This window comes from Serinus canaria, chromosome 1A, assembly GCF_022539315.1.
Source record: "Serinus canaria isolate serCan28SL12 chromosome 1A, serCan2020, whole genome shotgun sequence".
Taxonomy (NCBI): Eukaryota; Metazoa; Chordata; class Aves; order Passeriformes; family Fringillidae; genus Serinus; species Serinus canaria.
Window position 1 is genome coordinate 339,653 of NC_066314.1, and position 15,776 is coordinate 355,428.

General features: G+C 54.7%; 1 protein-coding gene across 1 annotated transcript in view; it reads left to right on the plus strand.

The window, feature by feature from the left end:
• PPP6R2 (protein phosphatase 6 regulatory subunit 2) overlaps positions 1-15,776 on the plus strand; it is a 58,429-nt gene that overhangs the window by 12,319 nt on the left and 30,334 nt on the right. Inside the window, exons 2-3 of the mRNA XM_050969809.1 lie at positions 8,599-8,727; positions 15,031-15,227. The gene's annotated coding sequence lies outside the window, so the exon portion shown is untranslated. The remainder of the gene's footprint in view (positions 1-8,598; positions 8,728-15,030; positions 15,228-15,776) is intronic.

Consider the following 15,776-nt stretch of genomic DNA (forward strand, 5'->3'; position numbering starts at 1 on the left):
TCTTTAGCATGGGGTAGGGCAGCAATTAGGAGGCTGCTTAACGAGATACTGGGTGAGGATAAGGTTGATGATCAAAACAAAGTACGCCTGATATCATCTCTGTCTTTGGGAGCTTCAGAGGCCGGGAAGGATTAGAAGGAGCTCTTTATTTTGGGTGTACATTTGTCCAACACAGAGGCCTTCAAGGGTTTATTGCCAGGGGCAGTTTTTTGTTAAAGAAAAAACCCAGCACAGCCCCTTTCCATGCTGAGCAGCATCCCACTGTGCCTGTGGTTTTCCTGCTGGTGGCCAGGGAACATCGGGTGGCACTGAGCTGGGTGGGAGCTTCCAGAGGGATTGGGCCAGGCTGGATCCGTGGGCTGAGGCCAGCAGGGTGAGGGACAGCCAGGCCAGGTGCCAGGTGCTGCCCTGGGGTCAGCCCAAGCCCCTGGAGCGCTCCAGGCTGGGACAGGGGCTGGAAAGCTGGGAAAGGCCCTGGGGTGCTGTGCCAGCGGCTGGACACGAGCCCAGGGTGGCCAGGGGGGCAGGAGGCCGATGGCCCCTGGGCTGTGGGCAGGGCCCCAGGGCAGGGACTGTCCCCTGTGCTGGCCCTGCCGAGGGACCCCCCGGAATCGTGGGGGCAGCTCTGGGCCCCTCCTGCCAGGAGAGCCCTGGAGGGGCTGGAGCGTGTCCAGGGAATGGAGCTGGGAAGGGGCTGGAGCCCCAGGAGGGCTGAGGGAGCTGGGAGGGGGCTGAGCCTGGAGCAAAGGAGGCTCAGGGGGGACCTTGTGGCTCTGCACAAGTCCCTGCCAGGAGGGGACAGCCAGGGGGGTCGGGCTGTGCTCCAGGGACAGGAGCAGAGGGAACGGCCTCAGGCTGGGCCAGGGGAGGTGAGGTTGGACACCAGGAGAAATTTCCCCATGGAAAGGGTGCTCAGGCCTTGGCAGGGGCTGCCCAGGGAGCTCTGGAGTCCCCATCCCTGGACTGGATGGCTTTGGAGGGCTTTTCCAACCTTATCGGTGCCAGAATTTTGTAATGCAAATGCAGAGATCTCTTTAATTAGTCAGATATTAAGGAATAATGAAGAAATTCTTCTTCATAGCCCACAAGGGGAAAACAAAAGGAGATTCTTGGCAAACTGGTGAAATATTTTGGTTGAAATTTTATCTGAATTTTAGGTATCCAAGTGGTTTTAAATAAGCAGCTTGGGCCAGGGAATGTCTCAGGGAGCTGAAGTGCCTCTTTTGGGAGTGTGTAGCAATAATGAACCCCCAGTGAGCTGGGATCACTGCCTCCAGGCCTCTGGTGTGTCCTGCTTTGCCTTCAGTCAGGGATTCCAGAAAGAATTGAGCAAATGAGAGAGGCAGGGAGCAAAGGGAAAGGTTCTGAATGAGAATGGAGTTATGTAAAATCCCGATGTCAAAGGAGCTGTTTGAATTTTGTGGTGCCGCTTGGGAGGGTGTCCCAGAACTTCAGAGCTTCCCCTGGGGGAGAACCTCCCACAGGTCCTGTCCCTTGGCTGTTCCTCATGGCTGGCACGGGGTGGGCTCCTGCCATGGCGTAATTTGAGAACAGAGGGGCTGGGTTCATGGAACTGTGGAATCATGGAATCCCAGACTGGGTGGGAAGGGACCTCAAAGCCCCTCCAGTGCCACCCCTGCCATGGCAGGGACACCTTCCACTGTCCCAGGCTGCTCCAAGCCACATCCAGCCTGGCCTTGAGCTCCAGGATTTGTGTAGGAAGCATTTCCTTTCCTCCTTTGGAGTTTCTCACCATCCTTGGTGCCTCCATCATTCCTCTGAAGAGAAATCCACAAAGGTCTTGGATTCAGTCTTTGCTGTGTTGAAGGTGAATATGGGAATTATTCCATCTTGGAAGCAGAGACAGAGTGTATTGCTCAGGAGTCTGAGGTGGTAGCCTAAGGAGGTTGAGAGAGCTCTGAAATAACTGAGTAGTTTATGATTCTCTTCCCCTGGCAGACTGAATCCCAAAATCCCAGAAATACTGAGGCTGGAAAAGCCTTTTGGGATCCCTGAGTCCCAGCTGCACCCAATGCCCACCTTGTCCCCAGCCAGGAGCCCTGAGTGCCACCTCTGGGGGTGGGGACTCCAGAGCTGCCTGGGCAGCCCTGGCCAAGGCCTGACCTGCTCTCCATGGGGAAATTGCTGCTGAATTCCTGCAGGATGGTGACTTCTTGCCTCCCTTGCCCAGCACGCACAGGGGGAGGACTCCGAGGTGGGCCTGCAGCCCCCATCAGGGCTGACCTGAGACATTTACAGAGTGCTCTGAATTCTGGACAGTGTTTGCTTCTCTCTCAAGGAAAGTTGGGTCCTTTTTTGGGAAGTGAAATTGTGCAGTCGAGAAATGTTGATAGCCCAAATGATCCAATTTCTTAGGAAAAGCTTGGGGATAAAAATACTGGCGAGTGTAAGTTGTTGTGAGGTGGCAGTGGGGTGTTATGTATGAGCCTGGCATCGCTCCTCGCCTGCTTTCCTGGGAGTGCTTGACAGGTCTGGGGATGGATCAAGGCTGGCTTCCAGCTGGGCGGGGAGGGAGAGCTGTGTGGCAGGAGGTGGGAAAGAGATGGGAGTGACCCTGTCCCTGCCCTGGGAGTCACCAGGCAGCAGTGGGACACCTGGTCCATCTCCCTGCAGGTGATGCACTGCAGGCTCCAGCTTCTTCCCAGGGAGCCCTGGGCTGGGATAACCATAACAATAATAACAACAACGACAGCCCCTCTGCTTGCAGGTGTGGGCAGTTCATTGCCATCAGTAACTGCACTGGGAAGTCCTGGGCTCTGTTTCCTCATCCAGGGCTGCCTGACCTTGGGGAGGGACCTGCTGTGGTTTGTGTCTGACTGGAAAACCACAGCAGCTCCATGTCCATCCTGTGGTGTACCTGGAATCAGAGAATCGGGGAGTCTCCTGAGCAGGGGGGGACGCACAGGGATCACAGATCCAGCTCCTGGTCCTGCACAGACACCCCAACAATCCCAGCCTGAGCATCCCTGGCAGCAGTGTCCAAACACTCCTGGAGCTCTGGGGCTGTGCCCGTTCCCTGGGGAGCTGGGGCAGTGCCAGCACCCTTGGAAAAGAGCCTGTCCTGATGTCCATGCTATCCCTCCCCTGGCACAGCTCCATGGAGATTTGAAAAGATTTGGAGCAGGCTCTGGCAGCACAAGGTGCTGGTTGTGTGCTGGATCAGCTCCTGTGGAAGATTCCCAGAGCTTGGCCAAGAGTTTAAAATAGTAACTGGTCTTGGTGGCTTCTCCAGTTACCAGGATCATTCCAGGGATCTCATGATTTGCATATCATTTTCCAAATGTCCACATGCAGAGGAAAAGAAATTTGCTGTTGCTCTGACCCTGAGTTGATGGAGGAAGAGTTGAAATGATGTTTGCCAGGAGTGGATTTAGGGATGAGCTGGGGCTGGGAGCAGCTGGCAGCATTTGGGCAGAGGGGTGGGCTGGCTGCTCCTCCATGGGGATGGAACGGGAACTCCAGAAAACTGCCAGAGGGCAGGGTTAGGTGGGATATTGGGAAGGAATTCCTGGCTGGTCTGGAATTGCCAGAGCAGCTGGGGCTGCCCCTGGATCCCTGGCAGTGCCCAAGGCCAGGCTGGACACTGGGGCTGGAGCAGCCTGGGACAGTGGGAGGTGTCCCTGCCCAGGGGCACGCCCTTGTCCCTCCAGGCCTTGTCCCCAGTCCCTCTCCAGCTCTCCTGGAGCCTTCTCTTGTCCAGGTGATCACCCCCAGCTCTCCCAGCCTGGCTCCAGCCCTGGAGCAGCTCTGTGGTCTCTGGACTCTGTCCAGCAGTTTGTCTCAGCTGTTGTTTATTTACTGTTAGAACCAGTGCCTGGGAATATTTCAATTCCTGTATTATGGTTGAGGTTCAGAAGAGTTGGTGGAAGGATATGTATGTATGTATGTATCTATGTATTTATTTATTTACTGACTGGAATTTATTTATTATTTATTTATTTATTTATCTATTTATTTATTTATTTACTGACTGGAAATGAGGAAGCAGCAGAGACCAGAGCCTGTCCCAGTGACCCTGGGCTGTGTGGAATCAGGAATGGACTGCAGGAGTTTGTGGGTTAGAACTAACCAGGACTATCTGGAGTGACCATCTTGGTCAGTTGGTGTTTGTGGTCACTTGGCCATTCTGGCTGAGCATTGGGGCGGTGCCTGGGTGGTTTTACAGCTCTTCCAGCCTTTAATCCCTGAATTCCTGGCGGAGACAAGGAGGGTTAGGGAAGAGCTGAAGGTGTCATAAAACCCCAAGTTCAGAAAATCGATGCAGGTGTTGATGGTATAAAACCCCCAAAATGGGAAAACCTCTGGACCATTTTTCCCAGTCTTTGCATCACTCACTTCTGCTGGAGAGAAGAAGCTGAAAAGTCCAACTGTTTTAGGCTGGGATTATTTTTTTTCCTTTGAGTGTATTTAGCCATGGAAGGGGCTGCCCAGGGAGCTTTGGAGTGCCCATCCCTGGAGGTGTCCAGGGAATTCCTGGAGGTGGCACTCAGGGCTCTGGGCTGGGGACAGGATGGGGATTGGGCACAATTTGGACTGGATGGGCTGGGAGGGCTTTTCCAACCTCAGGGATCCTGAGATTTTTTTGGGGCTGCTCTTAAAGCAGGTGGAAAGAGGCTGAATAAATCCCAAAATTCATGTGAGTGGACATTGATTAGGAAATAGTTTGTGTTATTCTATTCTGTCAGCAGTGCAGGTACTCTGGGAAATGCTGCTTTTCCTTAATTCCAACAGCTCAAACTCTTCCTTTATCAGTGAAATCTTGCGGGAAGTTTTAACTTATATAAAAGGTTGAATTTAGCTCATCTGGGCTGATAGTTCTGATCAACCATGATAAAGTAACTGAGGCAGTGGGAAGACTTTAAATTTTGTTAAAAATAGCTGGATTTTGTATGTGCCTGTCCTTTTCCAAATGCTCCCATCCCACTGCTGCCTCCTGGGATGCGCCATGGGATGTGTGGGAAAGGCAGGAATTCTGTTCCTCTTGTGAGGCTCATGTTTAAGGGTTAAATGGACCTTTTGATTGTTTTTATTGAGGAATTCCTGATTATCCTCATCCTTTTCCAGTTTCTTTTGCAGGCAAAGAACCTTTTCCTTGTAGCTGGCTTAGAGCAATGGTAGGTATGGATTTGCCTTGGGGAAGGGGCACTGCAGCCTCTGTGCATCCCTTCTCCCTGGGCAGGGGCACTGCAGCCTCTGTGCATCCCTTCTCCCTGGGCAGGGGGCACTGCAGCCTCTGTGCATCCCTTCTCCCTGGGCAGGGGCACTGCAGCCTCTGTGCATCCCTTCTCCCTGGGCAGGGGCACTGCAGCCTCTGTGCATCCCTTCTCCCTGGGCAGGGGCACTGCAGCCTCTGTGCATCCCTTCTCCCTGGGCAGGGGCACTGCAGCCTCTGTGCATCCCTTCTCCCTGGGGAGGGGCACTGCAGCCTCTGTGCATCCCTCTTCCCAGCTTCCCTGGAGCAGCAGGGACAGAGCAGGAGGAGCCCCTGGCAGGGGGATCAGGTGGGGTCTCAGGAGCAGGTTGTTCCCCAGAGGCTGCTGGGCACTGAGCAGGGCATGGTGCTGGCCCCGAGGCTGCCAGAGCTTCAGGAGCGTTTGGACAGCGCTCTCAGGGATGGGATCTGAGGGGTCTGTGCAGATGATCCCTGTGGATCCCCTCCAGCTCATGATATTCCATGACTCCATGAGTCCAAGGACAGTTCTCAGCTTCCATCCATGTGCTGGGTGTTGAATTCCTGGCTCCCTTAAGCAGAGGGGCACAGGGAAGGATCCAGGCTCTGCCAGAGCCCATCCCTGTCCCTGCTGGTTGGACTCAGGGATCCTGGTGCAGGCTCTGGGGTGGGCTCTGACCCCTTTGTCCAGCAGGGATGTGGTACACAGCACCTGGCACACGTTCTCGCAGGAACAGTCACAGGAACAGCGAGTCTGCTCCTCCTGGGCTCTGCAGATCCTCCAGCAGGGCTGCTCCAGGTGGAAGTTCCCTGAGGAGAGCTCGGGAGGGGAGCTGGGATATATTGAACAGTTGTTCATGACTTGCTAATGTGTAAATGCTTTTGCAAAGGCATTGGAGAGGTTTTTAGTGGATTTTAGTCTGCTCAGTAACGAGCTTTTCTTACTTGCCTGAGCGGATTCCATGGAAAGTGGATTCCATTCCATATTCCTGTGGAATATCTTGGGACCATCTATCCTAAGGCATGGAAGATGTGGGGAAGGTGGGCACTGTTCACAGGGTATTGGCACACAGATGTGTGGAAAAGCTGCAACACACTCTGATTTCATTCATGTGCTTGGAGCTGAACTGTGAAACACCCTGAAAGCTATGGCCCCATCCCTGGCAGTGTCCCAGGCCAGGCTGGGCATGGGGGCTTGGGACATCCTGGGACAGTGGGAAGTGTCCCTGCCATGGCAGGGCTGGCGCTGGGTGTGCTTCAAGGTCCTTCCCACCCAAACCATTCCATGGTCCCCTGATTTATACAAAATGGACTTTCTCTCTTGATTGATATTTTTAATTTGTTCATATTATTTGGGCCATGTCTTTCCAATGACAGCCACAGCTCTTTGTGTATATTTGGGACCAGCTGCTGTCTCATGGAAGGAGCTGCAGATCAGCAGCCTCTTGAACTCCTTTGGGTTTTGCTCCCACTAAACTTGGGGTGAATTCTCTGGGCATTTGGTCAACGCTCCTTCCCGAGGGGACACGGCTCCGTTTCTGCTGCCATGTCGGTCCTGGCACCTCGGCAGGGTTTGGCTGCCGTGGGAATGAGGCTGGATGTGAGGGAATTGTGATCATCAGCAGTCGTGCCAGCCCCTTGGCCCTGAGGAGCAGTGCCAGCAGCTGCTGGTGTCACCAGGCGTGTCTCTTGGCCAGCAGATGTGTCCTCGTGACAAAGCGGTGACACAGGGTGGTGGCAGGAGTGCTGGCTGAGGTGACACGGCAGTGACACAGGGTGATGGCAGGAGTGCTGGTTGTGGTGACATGGCAGGGACATGGGGGTGGCAGGAGTGCTGGCTGAGGTGACATGGCAGGGACACCGGGATGGCAGCAGTGCTGGCAGTGTCCAGGGTGTTCCTGGAGGCTCTCCAGAGCCATTCCCATGAGAATGTGCCAGGCTTGGGCTTGCTGGGGTTGGCCAGGCTGGATCCCTTGGTGCCCTGGCTCCACAGGGACCTGCAGTGCCTGTGAGAACTGATAGAGAGAGGCTCAGGTTGGATATTGGGAACAAATTCCTGCCTGGGAGAGTGGGCAGGCCCTGGCACAGGGTGCCCAGAGCAGCTGGGGCTGCCCCTGGATCCCTGGCAGTGCCCAAGCCAGGCTGGACACTGGGGCTGGAGCACCTGGGACAGTGGGAGGTGTCCCTGCCACAGCAGGGGTGGTACTGGATGGGCTCTGAGGTCTCTTCCCACCCAACCCATTCCAGGACTCCAGGGTTGTGGAATGCAAAGCCAGCTGAGACTAAGACAAGTTCTCCCTTCCAACCCCCCCGTTGCTCCCTGTCCCAGCTTCTGTGCATTGTGAGAATTCCATGTGTTCTTCCATGGCTCTTCCATGGCTCTTCCAGCCTTGAGCTCTCCAAAGCATCAGTGTCCATTTAAGTCAGAGCTGTGCAGAATTTTATGGAACTCTTGGCATTTGTGGCCCAGCAGAGAATTGCTGAGGAGGTTCTTGTTTGAGGTGTCCCTGCTCGTGGCAGGGGTCAGGCTGTGCTCCCAGGGAACAGGGACAGGAGGAGAGGGAATGGCCTCAGGCTGGGCCAGGGGAGGGTGTGGGTGGAATCAGCAGGAATTTCCCCATGGAAAGGGTGCTCAGGCCTTGGCAGGGGCTGCCCAGGGAGCTTTGGAGCCCCCATCCCTGGGGCTGTCCCAGGAATTCCTGGAGGTGGCACTCAGGGCTCTGGGCTGGGGACAGGGTGGGGATCAGGCACAGCTGGGACTGGATGGGCTGGGAGGGCTTTTCCAACCTCCCTGAATCTGGGAATCTGTCAAAGGCTTTTGGGCACAGGTTCCAGGGAAAAAGGCATCAAAGTTTAGAAATAAAACCTGAACAGTTTTTGTTCAGATCAATGCCCTTGGTGGGTGAATGTACCTGCAGTTAAGTAATCACTGATTAGAAGGTGAGGAAATACATTTATGTTCACATTACATCTAATTTCCATTTGATGTGGGGACCTGCTGCTGGTTGGTCTCTGTCTGGGTGTATCCCAGGAATTCCTGGATTTCAGGAGATTGGTTAAAGCCTGGCTCTGGAGTTATGGGAGAGCTCATGGGCTGAGCCACGCTTTAGCTCTTCCTGTGTGATCCCCTTCCTCTGTCTGCAGTTGTTCTGAGCCTCATCCAGCCTGGCCTTGGACACTTCCAGGGCTGGGCAGATCACATTTGCCCAGTGCTGCAGGAGGTGGGGAGCTGGGATAACTGGGAGGATCCTGAGTGGCCTGATGGGTGATTCCTTGGCAGGGACTGTCAGTCCTATGATCTTCCTTTGTGCTGAATGGTTCTGTGAAAGTTCATTTAGGGAAAAAAATAAAAGCCTTTGGCCTTCAGGTGCCTTTGGTTATTAGTAACTTCCAAAAATCTTTTCCAGGATTGGAAGCTTGCAAAGGAATTCACACTGGATGAAAACCAATCCTGAAGCTGGGTCTATTCCAGAAACTGTAACCCAAATGTTTCTCTGTCCGAGGAGATTTCACATTTGAAGAAACTTCTACTGAAGGTAGGAACATCTCCCTGTCCTTTTGTCTTGGATTGGTTGGGTGGGAAGGGACCTCAAAGCCCCTCCAGTGCCACCCCTGCCATGGCAGGGACACCTCCCACTGTCCCAGCCTGCTCCAGCCCCAGTGTCCAGCCTGGCCTTGGGCACTGCCAGGGATCCAGGGGGGCAGCCCCAGCTGCTCTGGCATTCCAGCCCAGCCAGGAATTCCTCATTGCCCAGATCCCATCCATGCCTGCCCTCTGGCACTGGGAGCCATTCCCTGGGTGCTGTCCCTGCAGGCCTTGTCCCCAGGCCCTCTGCAGCTCTCCTGGAGCTCCTTTAGGCCCTGCCAGGGGCTCTGAGCTCTCCCTGGAGCCTTTTCCTCTCCAGGCTGGGCATTCCCAGCTCTCACAGCCTGGGTCCCTGGGAGCTGAGGGGCTCCAGCACTGGAGCAGCTCCAGGTGCTTCTGCTGGTGGCCCCAGGGCTGCTTTGCAGGTGGGGTCTCATCTGAGCCAAGGGGTAGAATTCCCCCCCAGCCCGTGGGATCAGCCCAGCACTGGGGGTTTCTAGCCAGGGCCTGTGAAGTTCCTCATTAAGGGACCAATTAACTCCCAGTAGTGAGGATGAGCTCTCTGATGCTGGGTGCTCAGTTCTGGTGGCTGCTCCTGAGGTTGATCCTGGTATTTAATGCCTTGCGTCATCTCAGTGGGAATTGTGGTGTCCCAGGGGTGTTCTTGGGATGGAGTCCGGGCTGAGGGGCTCAGTCTCTGTGTCCTGTGCCATCCTTGAGCCTGGGCTGCCTTTTTCCCATGGAAAGGGGGTCAGGCCTTGGCAGCAGCTGCCCAGGGAGTTTTGGAGTGCCCATTTTTGGAGGTGTCCAAGGAATTCCTGGAGGTGGCACTCAGGGGTGTGGGCTGGGGACAAGGTGGGCTTTCGACACAGCTGGGTCTGGATGGGCTGGGAGGGCTTTTCCAACCTCAGGGATCCTGGGGTTCATGGTGTGCTGGCCAGGATCCTCCCTAAAACCGGGTTCAGCTGGGAAAAAGTGCCTCTCAGAACCTGAGCTCAGGTCCATAATGGCTGGGAAGGGCATGGAACTCCTCTTTCCCTGTTCTCCTGGGCACTGCTGTGGCTGTGGCAGGAAATTCCCTGTGGAGGTGACACACTGTGCACTCATTGTGGGGAAGGAAAAGGGAACAGGCTGGGATCTCTCACCAGAGTTCCCCAGGGAGGAGTAGGAACCTTCCAGCAGAGCAGCCCAGGGCACACAGGAGGAGCTGCCCTCTCCTGCAGCAGCAATTCCATTGTGAATTCTCTGCCCTGGCATTCCCTGGAGGTGTGGGAGCAGCGGGATCCTTCCCAGTGCCAGCAGTGGAGTGCCTGACCCGGGCATTTTCCTCTTGGGAATTCTGCTGGGAAAAGCTCCCCTAGTGCTCCAAAAGGGAGAGATTTGATGTAAAACAAGTTCTCCCATGGAAATAGGTGATGAGTTAAAGATGCACAGATTGGAATGGTTAGGTGGAATATTGGGAAGGGATTCCTGCTGGGAGGGTGGTGCTGAGGGCTGGGATGGAATTCCCAGAGAAGCTGTGGCTGCCCCTGGATCCCTGGAAATGTCCAAGGCCAGGCTGAATGGGGCTTGGAGCTCCCTGGTCCTTGTGACAGCTTTGGTAGGCTCAGCCTAATTATTTTTGTGTCCCAAGCAGATGTTGATTCCCTGCTGTTCCTCTTGGGAACAGTGATCCTTCTGGGATCACTCCCAAAGCCACCGGTTTGGGATCTGCCTGTGCCTTTCCCTCTTTCTAATTTGTGTTGGTTCATTTCTTCCCTTTCATCCCTCTGCTGAGCCACTGAAGGGAGGGAGTTTTGCTGTAAAGCTGTTTGGGAATTCCATGCCCAACCCTTCCATGGGAATTCAGCTGAGCCAGTGATCAGCCTGGCCTTGTCCATCTGTGTTTTCCAGGTGGATTTTCCAGTGGTGGAACAGTTTGCTGAAAAAGCTGATTTGGGGGTTCAGGTTCAGCAGGTTCAGTGAAGTGAGATTTTATTTCCTGGAGCTGGGATAATTGTTACTGGATAATTGGAATTAAAGGTGGAGAGTTCTTGGATGGATGTGTGGTCCTGGTGTTCTCCAGACCTTCCCATACTGGAATTGGAGGCAATTCCCTATGTTTTGGGGTATTTTTTGTTGCTTTGTATAGCAAAGCTTAAAATTATTTGTTCTCGTGGAGGAAATGGGGGAGATTTAGTATTTAAACTTGGCAAAAAAAAAAGAATAAGCTTGAAATTCCCACCAGGAATCTGTGTCTGTCCAGGCTAAATCCACCCTGGATGGAAGTGGGACCTGTTCAGCTGAGCCAGAGCTGCTGGAGTTGGGGTTGGCTTTGGGATTTTGTACTGGATGTTACCGGGATGGTGGGAGGATCCCAGAACTCTTTTTTAGAACTCTTTTTTAGATCCCAGAACTCTTTTTTGCTGCCTTCCTTCAGCACTTCCATGTGCTCCCACCTAGTAAAAACATTCAGTGTTTTATTTTAGCAGGAATGATTTTAAATGGGCCTAAAAAATGGGTAAATCTTGGGAATTTTGTCCTGATTTCCAGGAGCAGTTCCCTGGGGGTTCCTGCCTCTCTGTGTTCACTTTTCCTGGCACTGGAGTGCCCAGAGCATTTTGGAAAGGTTGGAAAATGCTGTGGGTGTTTTGTCTGTGCCTGTGTTGGCTGAGGCTCGGGGGGCCCTTGGTGACACAGAACTGGCTGGGAATAACCCTGGGAGAAATCCCAGCAACCCAGGGCCTGGATACTCCTGGAGCTGTGGGATCAGGGGGGCTGGGAAAGTCACCTGAGGGTGACCCTGTCCCCAGCTCCATGCTCCTGGGTCCCTTTGGAGTCACCTGAGGGTGACCCTGTCCCCAGCACCACGCACCCGGGTCCCTTTGGAGTCACCTGGGAGTGACCCTGTCCCCAGCTCCATGCTCCTGGGTCCCTTTGGAGTCACCTGGGAGTGACCCTGTCCCCAGCTCCATGCTCCTGGGTCCCTTTGGAGTCACCTGGGAGTGACCCTGTCCCCAGCTCCATGCTCCTGGGTCCCTTTGGAGTCACCTGAGGGTGACCCTGTCCCCAGCACCACGCACCCGGGTCCCTTTGGAGTCACCTGAGGGTGACCCTGTCCCCAGCACCACGCTCCTGGGTCCCTTTGGAGTCACCTGGGAGTGACCCTGTCCCCAGCACCACGCATCCAGGTTGATTCCTGCTGTTCCCACTGCAGTCCCCAAAGGGAGCCTTGGTTTCTGGAGCTGCCAGCAGGAGGAGGCTGGGTGATCATCCATGAAAAATAAATAATTAAAGGACAAATTCCCCATTGGAATTCCCAGCCAGGAGCTCCTCGGGCTCAGAACATTCTGTGTAAAACATTGATGTTGCCCTTTATGCAAATGAGCAGCTCTGGGGCAGGTACTGTCCAGGACACGGCTCTGGGAAGGGTGGAAAATGAAATCAAATGAAATACAATAAAACAAAATAACACAAAAAAACATATAACCAAAATAAAACAAAATATGTATGCTCCCCCTAGCTCCTGAGCTGATGGAGGAGAAAAAGAACAGAGCAGAGGTGGCAAAAGGGGTCCTTTGTTTGGGTTTTTTAACAGCAAGTGCATTACTTGTTGGAACTTTCTATAAACTCAGCTGGAACTTTGTTGGCAGGGAATTGACTATTCCCAGCCCAGAGGAGGCAGGGCTTGTTAGTCTTGGAATTCTGTGTCGGAACAGGGAGATTAAATATCTCCTGCATTTTCCCAGACTGAAACACCCCAACACTGTTTTTTATCACAAATAGGAATTCATTTATGGGCTGGAAACTGGTGCTGCTGTGCTGGGACAGGGGGGCTTCAATCCAGGTGGGGCCCAAAGGCACACCTACAGAAATCACCTTCCCTGGTGCCTCAGGCTGAGGGAGGGCAGGGATGGGTGGGATCCTGGGAGGGAATTCCTGCCTGGGAGGGTGGGCAGGCCCTGGCTGCCCCTGGGTCCCTGGCAGTGCCCAAGGCCAGGCTGGACACTGGGGCTGGAGCAGGCTGGGACAGTGGGAGGTGTCCCTGCCATGGCAGGGGTGGCACTGCAGGGGCTCTGAGGTCCCTTCCCACCCAACCCATTCCAGGATTCCCTGAGCCGAAGTGCCCACCCAGAGGATCTGTAATTGCTCTTGTTAACGAGCTGTCCCAGAGCCTGGTGCCTGCTGGGGTTGCCGTGGGGCTCTCCTTGGCTGCAGCCTCGCTGCTCCTTCCCAGCCCTGCAGCTCCTGCACAGCCTTGGTGGCAAACACAGGGCTTGGGCTGACACTGGAGTTTCCCTTCGTGGGGCTGGGAGATGCTCCCTGGAATGCAGCTCAGGTCCATCCCTGCAGCAGGTACTGACACAGAGCTGCTCTCCTGGAGCCCTCATGGGTGTTGCTCTCATTGGATATTCCAGAAATAAAATCAGCAGCCAGGAAGGGCTGTGAGTGTCCACCTGAGAAAGGGAAAACATTTCTCCTTTACTGGTGGCAAGAGTGACCTAAATTTAAGCACTGAGATGGGAGAAGTAGCAAATCCCATGGAATCTGAGAGTTCTGGATGGGAAGGGACCCCAGAGCCCCTGCAGTGCCACCCCTGCCATGGCAGGGACACCTCCCACTGTCCCAGGCTGCTCCAGCCCCAGTGTCCAGCCTGGCCTTGGGCACTTCCAGGGATGCAGGGGCAGCCCCAGCTGCTCTGGCAATTCCAGCCCAGCCCCTCTCCACTCTCACAGGGAAGGTCAGGCAGCTTTTCCTGGAGATTTATAAAAAGTTCAGGAAAGCTGTAGAATTGCCAGGATTACAATGGGTGTCAATTTGAAAGGTGAGAATTCCATGTGGATTCCACACCATTGGAAAGAATATTTCTGCATTTGGGTTGACTGAGCCCCCAAACCTCCTTCACTGAAGGCCTTTGGTGCCAGATTTTCCCTCGGTGAATTTATAACTAAGCAGAGATGGTTAAAAATACCCAAAGAACAGTTTGTGAGGAACACACCGAGCCCAGCAGTGCTGTCACTGCAGTGTCATGTAGGTTGTACATTCAGATGGCTGCTCCCAACTCCAAAATTCAGTGCTGAAATCCCAGAATCCCAAAATCCCTGGGGTTGGAAAAGCCCTCCCAGCCCATCCAGTCCAATCTGTGCTTGACCCCCCACCTGTCCCCAGCCCAGAGCCCTGAGTGCCACCTCCAGGAATTCCTTGGACACCTCCAGGGATGGGCACTGCAAAGCTCCCTAGGCAGCCCCTGCCAAGGCCTGACCCCCTTTCCATGGGGAAATTCCTGCTGGTGTCCAACCTCACCTCCCCTGGCCCAGCCTGAGGCCGTTCCCCCTGCTCCTGTCCCTGCTCCCTGGAGCACAGCCCGACCCCCCCAGCTGTCCCCTCCTCCAGCCCCTCTCCAGGGCTCTCCAGAGCTGCCCCCAGGATTCCGGGTGGGGAAAACCTGATGTGTAAAAGAAACTCAGTTTTTTCCTCGATCCATGTCCTGCTTCTGTGAATGCTTCACTCACTGTGAAAGCTACACCATGAAGGACTGAGAGATTTGAAATCTAATGGGAAAATTGGGGTCTTCAGCTTTTTGCAAGGCCCTGCTCTGGTGCCTGGAAGGCAGAGCCTCCTCAGTGGCATTCCTGGGGGGAAAATGGGTTTTTAAGAGGACAGTGTCCAGGCTGTCCTGTAGCTGAGGTTATGCAGAGTGCAACTGCCAGAGGATCAGGCACAGGGGCATTTTTGGATGCTGGAAAAAGCCAAAGAAATGGATGGAGAGAGTTCTGTGTGTGGAAATGGGGATGTGGGTTGGGTTAAAAAGAGCCTTGTGATCCTGGGTATAGAATCACATGGTGCTGCTGGATCATCTGGGAACGTGGCACAGGGACACGGCTCAGCCCAGGGGCTGCGTGTGCTGAGCGTGGGAGCCAGGGCTGGCACTGCCCAGGATGTGTCCAGAAGGAGCTGTGTTCCCTGTGTCCCTGGGAATGACAGCCACTGCCTGCTGTTTGTGTTAGAGGCTGCAGAGGGACTGGGGACAAGGCCTGCAGGGACAGCACCCAGGGAATGGCTCCCACTGCCAGAGGGCAGGCATGGATGGGATCTGGGCAATGAGGAATTCCTGCCTGGGCTGGAATTGCCAGAGCAGCTGGGGCTGCCCCTGCATCCCTGGAGTGTCCAAGGCCAGGCTGGACAGTGGGGCTGGAGCAGGCTGGGACAGTGGGAGGTGTCAGAGGTGGCACTGGAGGGACTCTGAGGTCCCTTTCCACCCAAACCATTCCAGGATTCCATGAATTCTGTACCTGGTGCTGTGGCCAGAACAGGACTGTGAAGGGTTGTTGAGGAGCTGAGGTGAGATGGTGAAGGGCAGAATTGGAAGAGGAAATGTTAAGCAAGAGGAAGAGCCCTGGAAGAGTCTCCTAGGAGTGGTCTGAACAATGCCTTGCTTTGGTGTAACCCACAGCTTTTCCAAAATTTCAGGTATTAGGAAAGCAAAGTGAAAAAAGATCATTAATAGAACTCACACAGAGAAAAACTGGGATAACAAAAGGGCAAACTAGGGCTGGGGTAGGAGTGGATGGAAAGGGAGGATTCAAAGTGCAGTGCCCCAAGAACAACCCTGAGGGGCTGGAGCGTGTCCAGGGAATGGAGCTGGGAAGGGGCTGGAGCCCCAGGAGGGCTGAGGGGGCTGGGCAGGGGCTGAGCCTGGAGCAAAGGAGGCTCTGGGGGGACCTTGTGGCTCTGCACAAGTCCCTGCCAGGAGGGGACAGCCAGGGGGATCGGGCTGTGGTCCAGGGACAGGGACAGGAGCAGAGGGAACGGCCTCAGGCTGGGCCAGGGCAGGGGCTGGGGGGGTTTGGGGGAAATTGCTTCCCCAGGAGGGTTGGAAAGCACTGGATGGGCTGGAGTCCTCATCCCTGGAAGTGTTAAAAAAATGTGTGGGGGGGGCACCTGAGACATGGGGTGGCAGTGGATGGGGTTGATGGTGGGACTCGATGGTCTCAGAGGTCTCTCCGGCCTCAGCGATGC